The following is a 5498-nucleotide window of genomic DNA, read 5'->3' on the forward strand; positions in this document are numbered from 1 at the left end:
GCACATCCCGTGTCATGCTTGTCTTGCTGTCTCCCCAGCGCTTAGTAAGGAGCCTCACACACTGCTGTAGCTTAACGTGTACTCTTAGAATTAAACTGAATGGAAAATCAGCACGAGTAGTCATGTTTCCTAACACAGGTCTTATGATGGAGACTTAATTAGGTACAAAAAGGCCAACATTTTTAGAGCACTTCCTAGGTGCCAAGCGCTATTCTAAATGCCCTACGCTGTTCAGATGCTCTCACAACAGCTGCAGGAGGGAGACACTATTTTTAAAAAATATTTATTTATTTGGCTGTGCCGGGTCTTAGTTGTGGCACGCGGGATCTAGTTCCCTGACCAGGGATCGAACCTGGCCCCCCTGCATTGGGAGTGCAGAGTCTTAACCACTGGACCGCCAGGGAAGTCCCACAGACACTATTAATTATCCTGATTTTTTTTAGGTGTGGAGACAGAGACACAAAGAGAAATTAAATAACTCATCACCAAATCCAACAGCTGGTAAGTGGTGGAAAGGGTCAGAAGCTCAGAGAACAGGCCTGTGGGCCTGTGCACGCAGTCACTAGTTTACGGTGCCCATAGTATTTGGACCCTTCAGAGGAAAGCAGCAAGCAACCCAGAGCAGGCCACCTGCCTCCTCCGGGATGGACGACAAGGAGACGGGTGGGGTGGCCGCAGGAAGTCTTGTCCAGCCCTGATGTCCTTTGGAAGATTTAGAGGACAAGTGATGATGTCTGTCCGCAAAATCAGGGTCAGCCAAATGTTGTGCAGAAGAGTCTGGATTGACTCCTAAGCCTTTCGATGAGCAGTTAAACCAGGCAGGCTTATCTGGTGACAGTCCTCCTGGGGTGACGTCATTGCTCACCCTGGCATCGGCCACCGAAGGCTGGCGGAAACGTGCTGCCAACCTTGCGCGTTTCCCAAGGCTGAGAGACCTCGCCAGCGCACCATCCTTGGGAACTGAGACCTGGGAGAAGTCTTGCAGCTCTTTCTTCCTTTTTCTCAGAAGGAGAAGCTGGACGTGGAGGCTGGTCCACTGTGGTTTTATTTAGACTGTGCTTAGCCAGCATCTCCAGCACCCTCTAATCACACAGACTGAGGGCAGAAACCGCACTGATGGCTTCAGTAACGAGCTGCTGCACAGGGTGATGAGGTAGGGATTAGAGGAGGGAACAGACTCAGGCTACCAGGGGAGGGCTTGAAGCTTGCTCTCTCCAATTTCACCTGTTCCCACTGTCCCCACTCCCAGCCCCTTGTCCTTCACCACCCTCGTATTTCTGTTTCATGGTGCGAGATATTAAAGCTGTCTGTGGGTTTCAGGGAGGTATTTAGTGTCCAGTAATCAAAACGCCCTGGGCCAGAAATGCATCAGTTTAAATGGACTTTGTTTTAGGCATATGTGAATTGCTTTTATTTAAAAGAGAGAGAATCTGGGGTCCACAGACCCGATGGTTGGGCCTTTACGAGATCATTCTTTCCTGCCTCTGCCTCTAACTAGGCTCCAGTTACCTTTAAAGATGTGCAGAGAAAGCCGCCCTCTAACCATCTTTGGTCATCCATTCCAGCCCTTAATTGGCCTTTCTCTCGGGAAATGTTTATCATCTAACCTGAATCTCCCACACAGAGTACTACACAAACTCATTTCCTCTTGGTTGGCAACGGAAGAAGCGTTTCAGTATATGATCCGGCCGAGCTTCATTCTGTATTTGAAGACAGTTCATTACGCTGCTCTTACGGCCTCGTCCACATTTCTATCAGAATTTCCAGTTTCTCTGATAGCAACAAGTTCCTCTTCGTGAATGCCCACTGCCCACTTCTTTCTCTGGTCCGTGAGCCAGCCCATGGGTCTGGCTATTTTGATGTCCTGCAGGAGAGAGAGTCTGTGTCCTCACCTCGAGGCGGGGGGACTGACTGTCCTGTGGCAGCCGCGTTGGAGGGGACACACCTGTCCGTGCTATTGGGAGCTGCCTGCCCTTGGCATCCCTGGGGCTGGAGGGATGTGGGTGGGTGTGGGTGGGGACCTGCCCCTTCTGCCTCCCACTCACTTGGGTGGGCACCCAGGAGAAATCTAGCTTCTCACCTGCTATTTTTCACTTAAGTTCCCTCCTGGAAGTTTCTGCTGAATAATGGACTTCGGAGTTTGCAGGGCTCCAGAAGTAGTAGAAAGGTGTTGGATGTCTTGTGTCTGCAGGAAAAGGGAGCCTGAACAGTTGAGAATAAACAACAGTTGCTTGGTAACATGAGCTCCTTTCATTAAAGTCAGAGGCCTGGCTGTGTGAGCTGGGGGCAGGGAGGCCTGGCTGGTCTGGCACCACCTGTCTGGAGGGGCCACAGGTGAGGGCAGTTACCTGGAGAACCGCCCAGTCGGCTGAGAGTGAAATATGGGAGACAAGTGGAAGGGTGGGGGGACTTGGGAGGAATGCAGTGGCTCAGATTCTGAAGCTCTTTAGTCCTGACCTCCTGTCACCAGCTCCTGTGAGAAATTGTTTTGCAGAACTTTGCACTTCCCTTTCCACACTTGTAAAATACGGATGGAACTGAGTAGCTACACGTCGTTTCGTGACATACCCAACTAAAATCAGGGCTGGTAAAATGCTGGTGCTCCAAGGGACCTGCTTTCCAGAGCTGATGCATTTGATGAGATTTGGGTGGCCTCTGAGTGGCTTCAGATGACCCAGGTTCAAGTTCTGGCTTTGTCATGGATCAGTTATTGTGTTTTTATCTCTGACCTTGGATATCTTCCTGTGCGTCACTTCAATAAATTGTAAAATGAGGGTAATAACATCTGTCCTCACTGCTAGGGTCACTGGGAAGATAAAGTATTACAGATGAAAGCCTTTGTGACAGTGTAAAGGTTGCTTTACAAACAAAACACACAGGACACTGGACAGAATCAAAGGGAGGGCAAACTTGGTCCTTCCTTTAATGTGTGTAGTTTTCACAGCAATGATGACTTGCAGCTGGAGGGCATTTCATTTTCAAACTAGTGTCCCATTTATCATCTTCCTTGACAGTGCCACAGTGGAAAGGAAACAGCTGAGGGTGGTGGCATGGGGATGTGTTTTTTTTTTTAATTTTCTTTATTGAAGTAGAGTTGATTTGCAATGTTTTGTTAGTTTCTGGTGGATGTGTTTTGAGTAGGGTTTTACTGGGTGACAAGTACCTTCTTTTCTTTAAGCCGAGACTTAGGTGGAGGTGAGCTAGGACAGTGGCTGGGGGCTTCAGGTACTCTGGGTATCTGCTTCCCAAGTGAAACCCTTGCAGACTTAGTGTGGAGGAGGTTTTCCCTCAGGCCAGGAGAAATGTAAATGATCACTCTCAACTACTGCTGGGCACAAGGCTTAAATTAAACCTCATAGGGTTTTAGATTTTAGGTCCAGCATCTCTTGTGGGTGGAAAAGGGGCTGAAGTGTGTGGGAGGAGGAAGCTGCTTGTTTTTCTTCCTTTCAAGGGGTGTACATTTAAATTCAGAGGGCGCACGGTCCCCTTAAGGGGGCCAATCCCCTTGCTGAATCTCCCTCTCCCCAAAATACCCATGGAACCCTCTGGCCCCTGTCTGTGTACCCTCCTGTTTTGTTCCATCTTGTTCTATTCTTTGGCTTCCCAGTGAATGATAGTGAGCCCACCCACCTTCCTTTTGCCCCTTAAACACCTGAGACGCCGCTCTCTTAGTTCAACTGCCCCCTTAACAAGCAGGTTCCTTGAACTGAAAAGTTACCAGATCCCCGGCAACCCGCTCATCTTTGGAGGAAATCCAAGGCAGTGAGCAGCTCTGTGGCTTCGCTCCGGACCCTGAAGTTTGGAGGGACAGCTTGGCTTCCTGGGCATTCCCGGAGCTGGAAGCAGTGTCCTGCCGCTTGCCAGGCCTGACACCTGATGGGAAGGAGTTGATCCTTTCCGGGACACATCCAGGAGTTAAAATAGAGTGATACCAAGCCACCCTTGAGAGAGCCAGTGGCCGGATGTGGAGAAGGGTCGGAAATAAGACAGGCCCGCTGTTCCAGGGAGTCATTTACAGGTGGGCCTGGCTCTGGCATTTCGGCTTCAGTCTCTCTCTCTCCCGGAGCAAAACATACTTCCCTCAGATTCCTGGCCTCATGGAGGTTGTGCAGGGTCACAATGCCTGGAGCTCCCCCCATGTGTCATTGCAGGGCATGGTGGACCCATGGCCAGCTGTCACACTTGAACTGCAGGGACATATTTTCTTACAGTGAGTTCTGGTGGTCTTTAGGAATGTGATTTCTTTTCCCTCAGCTTTGGGACACTTGTGAAATGTTCTCATGACCTTCACGCTGGCACAGAAGCTGGGCATTGTTTCCCTGCTGGGCTCACGGAGAGGGGCAGAGAGGACTGGGTGAATTGCACTGTGGACTTAATGCTGCCACTATTTGTACTCCTACTGGTCTCTTTGAAAGCCATCATCTCTACTTTGGCTCTCGTGCAGGACTTACTGGAGAGGCACATGCGCTGTGGGCTGGGAGGAAAGATGGGCGGTAACAGTCTGTGATCTAGGAGCTGGGCTGCTTTAGACTCAGTCCTGACACAGGGCTCCTCGGTAAGGTGGATCAGTTCTAGGGCCAATCTCTTAGGGTGGTACCTGGGTCTAGGGAGTGAGGGGTTCAGCACAGCTTGGGACACTACAGGACTGACCCAGACTTCCGAGTTTCCATGTCCTGGGGACATACAGACTTTTTGTGATGCAGTCCATGCCCCCTGCAGGTTGAAGCAGACTTGATCCAGCCCCCAGGAATGTAAAGGGAGTACCCTTAGCTCCCTGAGACTCACTTTGCTGGATGCTTCACCTTCTGGGTGCTCACCTTCCTCTAATTTCATTCTGTGCTTGGGATGGGGCTCTGGTATTGACGGGGTCACTCCAGATGCACGGAGATCACTCCCTTTTCCTGACTGGTCCTGTGTGTCCTGTGTCTCTCAGGTCCTACTGTCTGTCCTTCCTCCATATGTCATGTCTTCTGTCCTCGGCTTATTCCACAGAGCTGTCCTCTCTTCTCAGCCTGTCATTTTGGAAGCGGTCTCCAGAACTGCACCCCCCTGCACCCCAGGTTATTCAGAGAGAGCACCTTTCTCAGGAGAGGAGATCCAGCCGAAGAGTCCCTAGTCTTCCCTCAACCCTGTATCCTGACTGAATTCCTCGGTTCCTCCCTTCCCCTGCTCCCCCTCAAAGAAAAAGCAGGGAGTTAGATTAATGAGAGCTGCCTGGCCAGCCGTCGCTTTGAGAAAGTTTGGGCTGTGATCCTATTTCATTCGGCTGATTGGAGCAGCCTTGGCTCGGAGGTAGCGTCCCTCCCCAGGGATCCCGGGTACAGTTACGCCAGCCGTCGCCGCCTGTGCACGCCCTTTCTGGACAGACGTGACCCCCGCTCCTAGCCCCCTGTTCCTCCTCTTTTGTTTTCATCCAGCGTCTGCTTCCTCTCTCTCTCTCTCCCTCTGCCTCCTCCTCCCGCTCTCTGCCTCCCTGCAGCGCCAAGACCGGCTCCCCA

Source organism: Neophocaena asiaeorientalis, unplaced genomic scaffold (assembly GCF_003031525.2).
Source record: "Neophocaena asiaeorientalis asiaeorientalis breed wild unplaced genomic scaffold, Neophocaena_asiaeorientalis_V1.1 scaffold308, whole genome shotgun sequence".
Lineage (NCBI taxonomy): Eukaryota > Metazoa > Chordata > Mammalia > Artiodactyla > Phocoenidae > Neophocaena > Neophocaena asiaeorientalis.